The sequence below is a fragment of the Scyliorhinus canicula genome, chromosome 8, assembly GCF_902713615.1.
Source record: "Scyliorhinus canicula chromosome 8, sScyCan1.1, whole genome shotgun sequence".
Taxonomy (NCBI): Eukaryota; Metazoa; Chordata; class Chondrichthyes; order Carcharhiniformes; family Scyliorhinidae; genus Scyliorhinus; species Scyliorhinus canicula.
This window is the reverse complement of record NC_052153.1, coordinates 173,220,276-173,236,386: the sequence shown is the minus strand read 5'-3', so window position 1 is coordinate 173,236,386 and position 16,111 is coordinate 173,220,276. Positions and strand designations below refer to the sequence as shown.

General features: G+C 46.4%; 1 protein-coding gene across 16 annotated transcripts in view; it reads left to right on the top strand.

The window, feature by feature from the left end:
- The window catches only part of tenm3 (teneurin transmembrane protein 3), a 4,148,867-nt gene that overhangs the window by 1,164,387 nt on the left and 2,968,369 nt on the right, over positions 1-16,111 (top strand). The window lies entirely within an intron of this gene.

Genomic DNA, 16,111 nt, shown 5'->3' with positions numbered 1-16,111 from the left:
TGCATTTCACCACAGTTATTTATTGTCCTTTTTGTCTCTCTTCCGCAATGTTTAACACTGAGGTGTTCAAGTATGGTTTTCCACACAGTGGGGGAAATTTAATCCGTGAGGCGCGAGTCTCGATGGCAGACACGGATGGGCTTGCGTGTCTGCTGCGGAACGCAAGGAATTTAATGTTAATTTTAAAGGCTGGGCGGCAGTCACGTGAGACAGGAGCAAACATGCAGCAGGTGGATGGGGGGAGTCGGGGGGGGGGGGGGAACAACGACAGAGCAGGACGTGGCTAAACCCACTATCCCACTGTCGTATCACTTTGGTGCAGGTCTGGGTGGGCTATGAAAGAGCCCACAGGACAAACGTGCAGATTCCACATGCAAGTCACTTAAAAGGCACAAATTGCAGATTGGGAAGGATATTGTCTGAAACCCAAGCCTTCAAACCTCTTTGCAGCTCTAAATCTTCTACCTGCATCATTCACCCCCACATAATTCTATATGATCTCCTGGGGAACTTCAAATTACTGCCACTCCACTCCTGCAGTCCAATCACCTCCAGGAAACTCCCCCCCCCCCCCCCCCCCCCCGCACCCTCGGCATAACCAACAATCTAGGTCCACAAACATTTATCTGGGCTGGTACCAACAATTTAGGTCCACAAACATTTCCTTCCTCCCCTCCCCTTTTCCTCAGTGCTCAACAAAGACTACAGCTCACCCATAATCTGAATAGACCACATCACTTGGTGCACTTCACCTGGTGCACGACACCATCAACCAGTCATAAATCAATTGGCATGAGTTTCACATTCGCCGCTGACTTAATCCTGAAGGTCCAACTAAATATAGAAACATTGTGATTTGATGGGTACACAAATGCAGGGAGAAGAAGGCCTTGTACCGGATGTCGTGCATCCTGACGTGCTGTTGAAACACCTCCAGATTAACTGCGCCTGCCATTGGGAAACCGAGATTTCAGCTCACATTTGATTAAGTGATTGAGTCACTCCACACACCATGATTTCCACTCGTGGTAGACTCATTATATTACCCCCCACTGTTTGGCTTCAACCTGTGGAGTGAAGTGTGTTGGAAGTTTTGTATTCGTCCAGACCTCTGTGGGTAGCATTCAGAATGGTTGTAGATCCTAATCATGGGTCACAAATCTTCCAGTGACTTAATTAACAAAATTAGTAAGATTGAAACAAAAGGGGGAAAAAAGAGGGAGCGAATGAAAGGGCAGAGCAATGCAAAACAAAATGTGCAAACACGAAGTTAGGAAGCAGCAGAAACTGAACTCCTCAGAAAATTTCGCAAACTGAATCAATTATTGAGAATGTTTATGTACTCTTTAAAATGCAAATTGAAATTATGATGCCTTTCTTGTTAAAATCAAGTTTCTATTTGTATATATATATGATTAATTGTTTATACAAAAGTTACTGAGCTTCACCTATTGATGAAATTACCTCACTTTGGATAAAATCATCCCAACATTTGTCAGAATGTAAGTTTCAGACTGAAAAGGCCAAGAGACTGTAAGACATAGGAGCAGAATTAGACCACTCGGCCCATCGAGTCTGCTCCGCCGTTCAATCATAGCTGATATTTTTCTCATCCCCATTCTCCTGCCTTCTCCCCATAACCCCTGATCCCCTTATTAACAAGAACCTATCTATCTCTGTCTTAGAGACATTCAGTGATTTGGCATCCACAGCCTTCTGTGGCAAAGAGTTCCACAGATTTACCACCCTCCGGCTGAATAAATTCCTCCTCATCTCTGTTTTAAAGGATAATTTCTTTAGTCTGAGATTGTGTCCTCTGCTTCTAGTTTTACCGACAAGTGAAAGCATCCTCTCCACGTCCACTTATCCAGGCATTGCAGAATCCTGTAAGTTTCAATAAGATCTCCCCTTATCCTTCTAAACGCCAACGAGTACAGACCCAGAGTCCTCAACCGTTCCTCATACAATAAGTTCTTCATTCCAGGGACTTTCTTGTGAACCCCCTCTGGACTCTTTCCAAGGCCACCACATCCTTCCTTAGATGCGGGGCCCAAAACTGCTCACAATACTCCAAATGGGGTCTTACAGAGCCTTTTATATCGTTAGAAGTACATGAAATGAAATGAAAATGAAAATCGCTTATTGTCACAAGTAGGTTTCAAATGAAGTTACTGTGAAAAGCCCCTAGTCGCCACATTCAGGCTAGCAGCACGAGTTCAATTCCCATACCAGCCTCCCCGAACTCATCACCAAATCCAGAATTGCCTGTACCCTAGTAGGCTCTGTCAAAAGCTGGTCCAAAAAGCAATCTCTTAGACATTCCACCAATTCCCTTTCTTGGGCTCAACTACCAACCTGATTTTCCCAGACCACCTGCATATTGAAGTCCCCCTGTGATTCTTGTAATATTGCCTTTTTTACATGGATCGTGAGGCATAAGCGACTGGTTTCCAATTGTCATGCTTGAGTTGCAGAAGAACTGCTCCCAGACCATCTTTGGACACATGTTGACCTTTAATCTGCTTAGATGGGTCAAAAAATGAGAGCTGGCATGATGGTTAGTGAAGTCTTGAGCTTCTTCCACTCTTGCTCATGTTGCTCAGTCCAAGTGAAATCAGTTGTCCCGTGCAGGAGATCACGTCGATGTGTTGTTTTTGCTGACAGGTTTGGGATGGATTACCCTATAAAATTGATCATACCTGTCACTCTTAAGATGGCTTTCTTGTTGTGTGGTTTTGGCCTGTTGTGAATTGCTTGGAGTTTATCCTTGTCAGGTTCAATGCCATGTGATAAGAGCGTGTCACCGAGGAATGCAACTTCAGTTACTCCAGATTGACACTTTTACTTGTTGACCTTCAGCCCATTTCTCCTGAAGCCCGTTAGAACTTTAAGCAACCTCGCATTGTGCTCTTCTATGGTTGAGCCTCAAATGATGATGCCATCCACGTATACACGTACACCTTCGATGCCTTCGATTATGTGCTCCATGATACAGTGAAAAATTTCTGATGCTGAAATTATGCCAAAGGGCATTCTCAGAAAGCAGTACCATCCAAATGGCATATTGAAAGTACAGTATTTTGTACAATGCTCCTCTAGCTTTAGTTGCCAGAAACCCTGAGATGCGTCAAGTTTTGTAAAGAATTGTGCACCTACCATCTCAGATGTGATTTCCTCACACCTTGGTATTTGGTAATGTTCTCTTTTGATACTCATGTTAACATTTTAGGATCCTTGCATATGCGATTCTTTTTCTTTATATACATCATGAAATTTATCCAAATGGTAGGTTATTATATTTTTCTGATTACTTTTAAATTTATAATTCTGTCTAGCTCCTTTTTGAGGAGATCCTGAAGAGGTGCAGGTACTCTTCTGGGTGCCTTTATCACAGGTTTTGCATCCTCTTTGAGTTGTATTTCGTAGGTGAATGGTAGTGTACCAAAACGAATGAACACATCACTGAATTTGCTGATAATATTCTCAGAATCGGTGGAGTGTTGATCAATCCATTGTGGATGCTGTATACCAACTGCACGAGATCTAATTCGTCACAGGACTGATCACGTAATAATGAATCCAAACCCTCAGATAGAATATAGAATGGGGTGGAATAAACTGTGTTCTACACCACCACATTCAGGTCACAAGAACCATAACAGTTAATGCTTCAACCATTATATTCTCTCAGAGATATTTTGTGATTTTATTCGAATCGGTTGAATTTTTAGATTTTTTAAATCAGTCATGCTGATTAAACAATGATCCTCAGTCGAAATCCTCTTCATCGATGACCTGCCTGGAGATGTGCAAGAAGTCCCTGGTCTCATGCAAATGCAACTTGAGGACTCATATTGGATGTAACTTGACCCACCCAAATTACAAAGCCACAGCTTTCTGCTAGTCACTGTTGTGCCTTTTATATTCATGACGGAATGTTATTCTGGAGTGAGTGATTTTCGGCGTGATTCTCCGTGAACCGGCAGGGCGGGCAATTCTGGCTCAAAGGAGTGGCGTGAAGCACTCTGGCGTCGGTCCGTCCCAAAGGTGCGGAATCCTCCGCACCTTCAGAGGTTAGGCCGGCGCCGAAGTGGTTTGCGCCAGGCTGGCCGGCGGAGAAGGGGCTTGGCGCCATGCCAACTGGCACCGAAGGCCTCGCCAGCCAGAGCGAGTTGGCGCATGCGCAGGAGCGCCAGCATGTGCTGGCGTCATATCAGCACATGCGCAGGGGGGTTCATCTCCGCGTCGGCCATCGCAAACTGTTACAGCGGCCGCACGGAGGAATAGAGTGCCCCCAAGGCACAGGCCCGCCCGATCGCGGGCCAGGCTACGGTGGGGGCACCTCCCAGGGCCAGATCCCCCTGTGCCCTCCCGAGGACCCCGGAGGCCACCCGCAGAGCCAGGTCCAGCCGGTAAGTACCTGTTGTAATTTACGTCGGCGGGACCGGCCATAAATGGGCGGCCACTCAGCCAATCGCGTGCCGGAGAATCGCCGGGGGGCTGCTGGCAGTGGCCGCCGACCCGGTGGGGGGGTCGGAGAATCCCGCCCCATCTGTCAGTTGGGTTAATGCTATGGTCGTTATATGATGTATACTGACATGGCTGGTTACATAGTCTGTCTCAATTCTTCAGATAAAGGGACACTTTTTTCCTACGCGTCGGCCGTGTCAGCCCCCGCGATGGCCGACGCATAGGTGAACCCCCCCCCCCGCGCATGCGCGGGGATGATGTCAGCAGCCGCTGATGCTTCCGCCCCGGCTGGAATGGCGCCAAAGGCCTTCCACGCCAGCCGGCGGGGCGCAAACCACTCCGGCGACGGCCTAGCCCCTGAAGGTGTGGAGGATTCCGCACCTTCGGAGCGGGCCGACGCCGGAGTGGTTCACGCCACTCCGTCGCGCCGGGACCCCCCGCCCTGCCGGGTACGGGAGAATCCCGCCCCTCAGGTGCATAACAGTCAGTGTTTATTCCTGCAACCAACTGTTACTTTTGAACAGCTCCTTGATCATGTGCAGCAAGTTTTATCCGTGGAATGGTTTTACTAGTTACGTGAGTGAGCTGAATATGGAAGCAAATGCAAAGCTGTTTTTAAATGAAAGGAAAGCAATATTCAAATAGGATGACCCACAGGTCTTTATTTGTGTAACAAGCAAATTACCTTGTGTGGTCCTTTTTCTTTGCTGCTGATCTGTTGATGTTTAATCATCAGAACCAGAAATCATAAAAATACCGCAGAAGTTGCCTGGGTTTGCTGTACTTTTCAACGATATGGGTAGAGTGCTGTTTTGAGCTGCTTCAAAGAGGAATCATTTTGCACTGGCAGGCAGTGGGGGTTGGAGAATTTCCCAATCTGTTGTGCCCACCTTGGGAGAAAGTGCCTGCAAATCTGAGATTTTCAGCCCGAGTGTATATAAGATCCTGAACAGTCTTGACAAGGAAATTGTTGAAAAGGTGTTTCCACTTCTGGGTGAGTCCAGAAACAGGGAGCACTCTTTTCAAATTAGGGGTCGCCTTCTAAGACGGAGATGAGGAGAATTTTTTTTTTTCTCGGAGTGTTCTGCAACTTTGGAACTCTCAGCCTCAGAAGGTGGTGGAGGTGGGGTCGCTGAATATTTTGAAGGTTGGTGTAGATAGATCTTTGTTGGGCAAGGAAATCAAAGCTTATTGGAGGAAATGGGAATGTGAAACTCAACACGAACTGATCAGCCATGATCTTATTCAATGGTGAAGGGGCCGAATGGTCTACCTTCGCTCCTATTTTGTATATTCATATACATGGGGATGATAACTGCAGACAGGTCTGCCATCCCAGAAAGAGTTTGGAAGCAACCATAGCAGCTACCAGGTGCTGAGGCAGATGGTTAAAATTCATCCCAGTTGTAGTAATGACAGTAAAACAAAGAACAATCCTCGTACCTCACACATTCTCACCTCAAAACATTCCCCATGCCCTATTCTTGCCAACTCATGCTTCCCCCTGCTAAACTTTGGCCCTTCATACCTCCCTGCAAAGCAATGACCTTCTATCCACCCTTCCCAACACAATGACCCTTCATATGCTCCATGGAAAGCTGTGACTTCACACCCTCCCTGCCCATATATGCCCCTCCACGCGCTCTCATGGTCCCTTATACTCTCAATGCCAAGTTATGGTACTTCCTGTCCATTCACTCTCCATATACACTGCACAGAACCCTGTAGTAACAATAGCTTGTGTCAAAAAAAGTATTTAATTCATAACTTTCTACTTCATTTGAAAAAAAACCTTTGTGACCACAGTCCTATAACAATCACCTAGACCCAGTCATCAATGACAGAACTGTGAGCACTTGACACCTTTATACCTTGTGTAAGTAAACCTTGTGCAATTGACAGAATAGACATTAAATTGCAAGAGTTGTCAATCAAGCAATGCTTCCAGTGGGCAAAAGCTGTTTCAACAGAGTAATGGATACCTGGGCTCTCAGCTGAGTCTCACTGTACATTCTTTGCGGAGGTTTGAGGTTCTTGCAGCTTGTATGAATAACAGCAGGTGCTGCAGGGTGGATGAGCAGACTGACGATGATACCATGGTACAAGAAGACATTCAAGTGGGACAGTTAAAATTAATGTCGTGGTAATAGAGGCAATATGGTCAGGAGGATAGTAACAGTTCTCTGCAATCAACAGCAAGAGTCCAGAAGATTGTATTGCCTGCCCGTTAGCAGGTTTTGAGACATCTGCTCTGGGATGGGAAGGAACTGGCAGTGGGAGAAGAAGGATCCAGTAATCATGGTCCATGTAACTATCGACTAGTGAGCCTAACATCGGTGGTAGAGACGTTTCTTGAGTCCATTATCATATTTGAAAAGCGGTGGTGTAATCGGATAAAGTCAGCATGGATTTATAAAAGGGAAATCCCGCTTGACAAATCTATTCAAATTCTTTGAAGATGTAACTAGTAGAGTTAACCAGGGAGAACCAGTGGATGTGGTTTATTTAGACTTTCAGAAGGCTTCCAACAAGGTCTCACATAACAGGTTACTATGTAAAGTTAAAACACATGGGATTACGGGCAGTGTCCTGAGATGGACAGAAAGATGGTTAGCAGACAGGAAGCAAAAAGTTGGAATGAAGGGTCATTTTCCGATTGGCAGGCAGTGCATAGTGGGGTACAGCAGGGATCTGGTGCGAGGACACCAACTGTTCACATTATATATTAATGATTTGGTCAAGGGAACAAAATATATTATCTTAAATTTGCAGAAGATACAAAGTTGGGTGGGGAGTGAGCTGTGAGGAGGATGCAGAGATGCTTCAGCAGGATTTGGACAGGCTGAGTGAGTGGGCACATGCATGGCAGACGGAGAATAAATTTGAAGTTATTTATTTCGGTCGCAAAAATAGCAAAAAGGCAGATTATTATTTGAATGCGCGTAAATTAAAAAATATATATATTTTATAAGTATTTTCGGATTATATACAAAACACACAATCTAAAAAACTTTGTACGAGTGTTTCTCAATAAAATCCCTCTGACTTAAACTTTACCGGCCCCATTGTTTGCTATACTTTGAAGAATAGATTTAGAAAAATCCCAAAAGTTCCTACTCCCCTAACCTCTCCACCCCACCACCCCCCCCCCCCACCCCCCACCCCCCACACACACACACTTTCCTTTTGTCATGTACGGGTCCCTTTAAGAAAAGTGTGTTTTATCAAATGCTGTAATGATGTCATTGTGTGGGTGGAGCTAGAATGTGATTCTGTCTTTTACTTTTGTTTTGAGCTGGGAGCCCTTTGGAAGCTGGTTAAAGACAGAGAACCCAAAAAGAAAATGCTGGAAAATCTCAGCAGGTCTGGCAGAATCTGTAAGGAGAGAAAAGAGCTAAGGTTTCGAGTCCAATGACTCTTTGTCAAAGCCAGAGAAGTCTTGTGTGTCTGTCTCTCTCTCTGCACGTTAAAAAGGTGTCTCCAGATCACTTGATAACTTCAAAGTAAAACCTGTTTTCTGTAAGGAATTCAAACCTACTGTTTTGTGGAAAAAAAGTGTTGTTAGGAAAGTTATTAAGGTTCACCTATAGAGTATTGTATCTGTGGGGATTATCAGTGTCGATAGTTGGTAAACTTTACTATGTGTTTATAAAGTGTAAACTGAATTCAAAGAATAAACATTGTTTTTTTTAAAAACATACTTTAGATCTCTGTTGTATCACACCTGAAAAGTGGGCCCTTGTGCTCCCCATAACCAAAATCATTAAAAGTTGTGAGTCAGGTGAACTCCATAATATACTTTGATGTTCTCTAAACCCTGGCCCGCAATACTCTGTTGACATTTACAGCCTCCATCTCGAGTGGAAAACCTCCTCTGGTCCCTTCATGGCAAACTTTATCTTTTCTGAATAGAATAATTCTGCCATATACCTCACCTATTCCACTTCCTTACGCATCTTCAGGGTTCACCATCCAAATAATATCCCCCTCCGGGCTATCAGGGATGCAAAGGCTAGGACATCAGCCTCTCTGTCCATCTGCAATCCCGGGTCAACCGAAACCCCGAAAATCGCCACCCATGGGTTTGGTGCTATTTTTCAGCCCTAAAACCTCTGGCATAGCCCTCACAAAGGATTCCAAAACACCACCAGTTTCGGGCAGGACCAAAACATATGGGTGTGGTCTGTCGACCCAGAGGAGCTATGCCAACATTTATCCTCCACCTCCGGAGAAAATCGACTCATGCGCAACGTTGTCATGTGCATTCTATGTACCAACTTAAATTGGATTAAACTTTACCTCATGCACGATTAAGTTGAATTTATCATCCTCAGTGCCTCACTCCAAATCCCTCCTTCAAAGGTTCCACCTACTTCTTCCTCTCATTACAATCCTTATCTATTCCAACAAGACTTTATCCCTTTCCATCAGCTGTCCATAAATTTCAGAAACTTTGCCATCTCCAATCTTGTCCTCTGTCACAACCTTTTCAATCAGCAAGGGGGGGGTGGCAACCATGGAAACATGGCCCACTCTTTAGCACAGGGCTGAATCGCTGGCTTTGAAAGCAGACCAAGCAGGACAGCAGCACGGTTCGATTCCCGTAACAGCCTCCCCGAACAGGTGCCGGAATGTGGCGACTAGGGGCTTTTCACAGTAACTTCATTGAAGCCTACTCGTGACAAAAAGCGATTTTCATTTCATTTCATTTCATTTCTTTTTCAAAAAAACGTTGATCTATAGGCACTGCGTCCCATTCCCCCCGGAAGATAAAATTTCTCGACAAACTTCTCTAATCCTGCACATCTCCCTTCCACCAAAAGGTCTCTGTTATAACCTGTCCGGATTCCATTGGCTGAGGGCAATTGGTTACCCCATGATTCATGGGTAATATGAGCCAATGGGGGTGGTGAGGGGAGGTGCAATAATTAACATTTCAGCTGTATAAATAATATTGTTGTAAATAAAGTTACTTTCTGTTTGACTCGACAATCTCATGCTGGATTCTTCGTGGCCCTCACAAAAGTCTCAAAACCACTCTCTCCCTCTCGCCTCCACCTGTTGTGTATTGAGTCAAAACCTGCTGGGTTTAATCAATGATTATTACAGATTGAAGCCTTCTATCTTAACATGTTTCCTGAGCGGGTTCCAGTGCCTCAACGTGTCAACCACTACCGGACTTGTGGAGTCCCTCACCGGGAGAACGGAAGGGGCAGCAGTGCTCTTCAGACATGACCCCCTACATGAAGCATGAAGCCTTCTCTATCTGTCTCCACACTGATCCTTCCTCTACAACCCATTTCCTAACATTCCCCACGTTCGCTGCCTAATAATAATTCAGACCTGCTGTTATACGTTACAGGCCTGGCTTCCCAGAATAGATTAAATTTTGGGGATACTGATGAAATTCGGCTCATTCTTGGAATATAAGCTTAATGTGGGAAAGACTGAGGTATTCCCGGTAAATGCACAGACACAGTGGAGGGATTTGAAGATGCTGCCTCTTTAGAACATAGAACATAGAACATTACAGCGCAGTACAGGCCCTTCGGCCCACGATGTTGCACCGTACTGTGAAACCCTTCTAAAGTCCCTCTACACTATTCCCTTATCGTCCATATGCCTCTCCAATGACCATTTGAATGCGTTTAGTGTTGGCGAGTCCACTACTGTTGCAGGCAGGGCATTCCACGCCCTTACTACTCTCTGAGTAAAGAACCTACCTCTGACATCTGTCCTATATCTATCTCCCCTCAATTTAAAGCTATGTCCCCTCGTGCTGGACATCACCATCCGAGGAAAAAGGCTCTCACTGTCCACCCTATCTAATCCTCTGATCATCTTGTATGCCTCAATTAAGTCCCCTCTTAACCTTCTTCTCTCTAACGAAAACAGCCTCAAGTCCTTCAGCCTTTCCTCATATGATCTTCCCTCCATACCAGGCAACATTCTTGTAAACCTCCTCTGTACCCTTTCCAATGCTTCCACATCCTTCCTATAATGTGGCGACCAGAACTGCACACAATACTCCAAATGCGGCTGCACCAGAGTTTTGTACAACTGCAACATGACCTCATGGCTCCGAAACTCAATTCCTATAGCAATAAAAGCTAACACACCGTACGCCTTCTTAACAACCCTCTCAACCTGGGTGGCAACTTTCAGGGATCTATGGACAAGCTTCTGGTATCCAGGAATCCGGATGGCACATAAATGGATACAGCTACATAAATTAATCCTGACCAGTCTGGGAGATAGGGCGGCACAGTAACACAGTGGTTCACACAGTGTCAGAGTCCCAAGTTTTATTCCGGCTTGGGTCATTATCTGTGCGGAGTCTGCACGTCTCCCTCTGTCTGTGTAGATTTCCTCCGGGTGCTGCAGTTTCCTCCCACAAATCCCAAAAGACGCGCTGTTAGGTCATTGGACATTCTCAATTCTCCCTCTTTGTACCCGAACAGGCGCCGGAATGTGGCGACTAGGGGTTTTTCGCAGCAACTTCATTGCAGTGTTAATGTAAGCCAACTTGTGACAATAAAGATTAGTATTAGTAGCAGGACAAGGGTAAACTTCAAGAGTTGGGATGTTCTCCCACTGTCATTGGCAGGGCGGATCCAGACCATGCAGATGACAGTCCTGCCGAATTTTCAGATTTTCTTTTACAAACTACCGATCTTCTTGACTAAGTATTTTTTAATGAGGATGAACAGGATTATTTTGAACTTTATATGGCCAGGGAAGGTACCTCGGGCTCGGAGGGTATTTTTGGAGTGGGGTAGGAGATCGAGTTGTTTGACATTACCAAATGGGTGTAAATTCAGAGAGGTGGATACTCAGCGAGACCTTGGTGTACTTGTGCATCAGTCGCTGAAAGTAGCACGCAAATACAGCAGGCAATATAGAATGTAAATGGTGTGTTGGCCTTCATAGTGAGAGGCTTTGAGTGTAGGAATAGGAATGTTTTACTGCAATTGCTTAGGGCATTGTTGAGACCACACCTGGAGTATTGTGTGCAGTTTTGGTGTTCTTGCCTAAGGAAGGATGTTCATGCTATGGAAGGAGTGCAGTGGAGGGTACCAGGCAGATTCCTGGGATGGCGGGACTGTCATATGAGGCAAGACTAAGTCTGTTAAGATTATATTGGAGTTTATTCGATTTTATTCGAGGGTGTCCACGAGGGGTTTGCCAGGTCCGCGGGGAACGCACTGAGGTTCTGGTAGGCCACCTCTAGCGAGGTAGCTAGCTTTACCGTGTCCCACAGATCAGAGGTCCCGTTTTCCAGCAGGTGCTGCCTGATGTACTTCGAGCGGACCCCCGTCACGTTGGTGTCCCGGATCTGTGAGTTCATGTGTTCCTCCGCCGTCACATCTCGATAGCTGCAGTTCCTCACGAGTAGAGTCAGGGTTTCCAGATACTCATCCAGCAATTCTCCAGCGTGTTGACGGCGAGTAGTGAGGAGGTGTCTGGTGAACACCTCATTTACAGGCTTCACGAAGTGTGCCTTGAGAGTTGCGACTTCCGCCTCGTACGTGGCCGCTTTCTCGATCATTACTGAGATTCGATGGCTCACCCGAGCGTGGAGTAGTCGCAGCTTGAGGGTCACTGTGGGAGGTGTTGTGGAGGAGTCGAGGTGGGCCTCGAAGATCGAAGCCAATGTTCGAATATTTCCTTGGCTTCGGACCCGTGGGCGTCGTGTTCGAGCCTGTCTGACTTTGGAGTGGCTTCCATAGTGCTGTCTCTGATTAATAAATTGATATACCTTAATTCACCGAGAGGCAGAGAGAGCGAGTGACCATTAGGATGGGTAGGTGTGGAGGGAGCTGCGAAGCCTAATGTTCTCTCGCTCTCTCTGCCTCTCGGTGAATTGAAGGTATATCAATTTATTAATCATGAACTTGCCTAGCCAGAGTCGGTTGTGCAGATGAATGCCGCCCACAGGCGGCCGGTCTATATATGGCCCCGGCTACCACCGGGGTTACAGTACAGTACCTGTAAGCAGCTCGTATCACCACTTCCGGGTCATAGGTCATAAGTTACAGTATCATACATGCATTAGGTGAATACATTCACCACAATGTTCAAAAAGATTAGGTGGAGTTACTGTGTTACAGGGATAGGGTGGAGGTGTGGGCTTAAGTAGGGTGCTCAGGTACTTCTTGGAGGGGCTGAATTTCCCAAAGGTGGACAGGGAGCGGGTTGAAGGGCTGGGGGCCTGAATCGGGCTCAAAGAGATAGTGGAGGGCTTGAAGGCCATGCAAGCGGGTAAGGCTCTGTGTGTCTGGATGGGGACCCAGTGGAGTCTTATAAAAAGTTCTTGGGGATATTGGGGCCAGTGTTGTTGAGGATGTTCAATGAGGCAAGGGAAAGAGGGGTGCTGCCCCCGACGATGTCACAGGCAACGATTTCGCTGTTAAGCGGGACAAGAACCCGGAGCTGTGTGGGTCCGACAGGCCGATCTCCCTGTTGAATGTTGATGCCAAGTTGTTGGTCAAAATCTTGTCCTCCGGGATTGAGGATTGTGTTCTGGACGTTATTGGGGAGGACCAGACGGGGTTTGTTAAGGGCAGGCAGTTGGTGGCCAATGTAATAATGCTGTTAAATGTGATCACCATGCCCCCAGAAGGGGTAGTGATCACAATGGATGCAGAAAAGGCTTTTGATTGGGTAGAATGGGATTATCTGTGGGAGATACTGAGATGGTTTGGATTCGGGCGGGGCTTTATTGACTGGGTCAGGTTACTGTATCAGGCTCCTGTGGCAATTGTACGGACGAATAGGACAACATCAGGCTATTTTAGACTGCATCGGGGGATGAGACAGGGATGCCCCCTCTCCTCACTGTTGTTTGCGTTGGCTATAGAGCCGTTGGCAGTTGCTCTGAGAGCCTCGAGTGGCTGGAGAGGACTGGTCGGGCGGCGGGGGAGGGGGGGGGGGGGTGGAGCACAAGGTTTTTCTCTATGCGGATGACCTGCTTCTATACGTTTCGGACCCAATAGGGGGATGGAAGAAATCATGAGGATTCGAGGGAAATTTGGCCGGTTTTCGGGGTATAAGCTTAGTATGGGAAAGAGTAAGATGTTTGTGGTCCAGGCATGGGGACAGGAGAGGCGACTGGGAGAGCTGCTGTTTAGGTTAATAGAGGGAAGCTTTAGGTACCGAGGCATCCAAGTGGCGTCGGAATGGGACTGGCTGCATAAATTGAATCTGGCCCGGCTAGTGGACCAAATGAAGGACGATTTTCGGAGATGGGACGCGCTTCCGTTGTCTCTGGCTGGGAGGGTTCAAACTGTGAAGGTGATGGTCCTCCTGAGATCTGTGATAATCACCGGTTTGCCACGGGGAATATGGACAGGGGGTTCCAGTTATGGCGGAGAGCGGGGATTGAGAGGATGGGGGATATGTTCATAGAGGGGAGCTTTACGAGTATGAGGGCGTTAGTGAAAAAGTTTGGGTTGGCGAGGGGAAACAAATTCCGGTATCTGCAGGTGCGGGACTTCCTTCGTAAACAGGTGTCAACCTTCCTGCTCCTACCGCTATGGGGAATTCAGGACAGGGTAGCTTCCAGAGGGCAGGGTAGTTTCCAGAGGGTGGGTAGGAGAAGGGAGCGTCTTGGACATTTATAAGGAGCTTTTGGGGTCGGAGCAAATGCAGACCGAGGAGCTGAAGCATCAGAGGAGGAGGAGCTGGGAGGTGAGATAGAGGATGGTCTATGGGCAGACGCGTTGAGTAGAGTCAACGCATCTGCAACATGTGTCAGGCCTAGCTCCGAGAATTCAGCAACTTCCGGTCGGCCCGACATCGGAATGGTTCCCGCCATTTTTTACGCCGCAACTTTAAAAAATATCCTCTTCATTACAGCTCATTTCTGGTCAACATAAGATTAAAATTAGAGAAGATGCTCAATAGTACTCTCAATAATCACAGGCACAGGGCCATCGCGCCGATTCGGGAGAATCCTGCCCATAATCTTAAGAGTGCTGCAGCAGATAGGGCTAAAGATTACAAAAATGACTAAAAAAAAAACAGAACTAATGTCTCTGCATGTGAATGTGTGGAATATTCATAACAAAACAAATGAATTGTCAACACAAATAGAAATAAATTTGTATGATATGATGGTCATTACAGAGATTTGGCTGCAAGATGACAAAGGCGATCACCTGAATATTCAAGGGTACCGGACAGTTTGGAAGCACATGAAGCTGGGAAAAATGTGGAGCAGTAGCTCTGTAAGTTAAGGATGACATTAGTACAATGGTGAGAAATGACATTAGTTCTGGAGATCAAGATCTTGAACATTGGGTAGAGATAACAAATAACAAAAGCAAGAAGTCACTTGTGGGAGTAGTGTTTCGGACCCCTAACAGTAACTACAGTAAAAATGGTGTGTACAGGATAAAATAACAGGGGCTTGTGAGAAAGCTACAGTGCCAATAATATGTAATTTTAACGAATTAGACGAATCAGAAAGGTGAAGGTGGCCTGGAAGATGAGTTCATTGAGTGTTTTCAGGACAGTTTCTTCGAACAGCATGTTCTGGAGCCAACCAGAGAACAGTGGGCAGCAGGGTAGCATGGTGGTTAGAATAAATGCTTCACAGCTCCAGGGTCCCAGGTTCGATTCCTGGCTGGGTCACTGTCTGTGTGGAGTCTGCACGTCCTCCCCGTGTGTGCGTGGGTTTCCTCTGGGTGCTCCGGTTTCCTCCCACAGTCCAAAGATGTGCGGGTTAGGTGGATTGGCCATGCTAAATTGCCCGTAGTGTCCTAATAAAAGTAAGGTTAAGGGGGGGGTTGTTGGGTTATGGGTATAGGGTGGATACGTGGGTTTGAGTAGGGTGATCATGGCTCTGCACAACATTGAGGGCCGAAGGGCCTGTTCTGTGCTGTACTGTTCTATGTTCTATGTTCTATAATATTGTCGACCTGGTAATATGCAATGAGTTTGCAATCAGGACTGGTCTGCAAATATGTGCCACCAAGCCCCAAGTTATGACCATCAATGTCAGCCTACTACATCTACAACTGTGAATGGAGTAGAAGATTTTAGTTACCGAGGAAGTCACATCAGCAAAGATAATGGGGCCAAGAAGGACATCAAGGCCAGACTCTGCAAGGTTCACAACTCCAACGACCACAAAACGTCCGAGGTCCAGTGCCGCAGGAGGCTCCTGATGTATTATCTGTGTTGGTCCAACATCGACTGCAACTGGATGCAGTAAAACGAGAAACAGGCTTCTGACACAGGAGATGGTCCAACACTGTTTTATTGAACCTATTGATTGCTTTACATAATCTGCTGTGGGTTGACACTCTATTAACCTAATTGATAACCTCCTACTGGCTTGACCAGACTAGCTCTCTATCACATGGTGATGATGTTCATTTGCCTGTGCACTGCGACTATCTCCCTAGCCATGTCCTGTGATAGAGGGAGAGCCTTCATGCCCTGTGGGTTTTATAGTGGTGGTGTCCTTTCTGGTGACTGATTGTTCTGTGTCGTGTGTGTTCATTGGTTATCCTGTGTGTCAATCACTGCCTGTCTGCATCTCATGATATACATGAGTGGATATTATGACATCTCCCCCTTTTAAAATAAAATTTGGAACGTGGCTGTATATGCAGGCATAGCTATGTACAAGTGG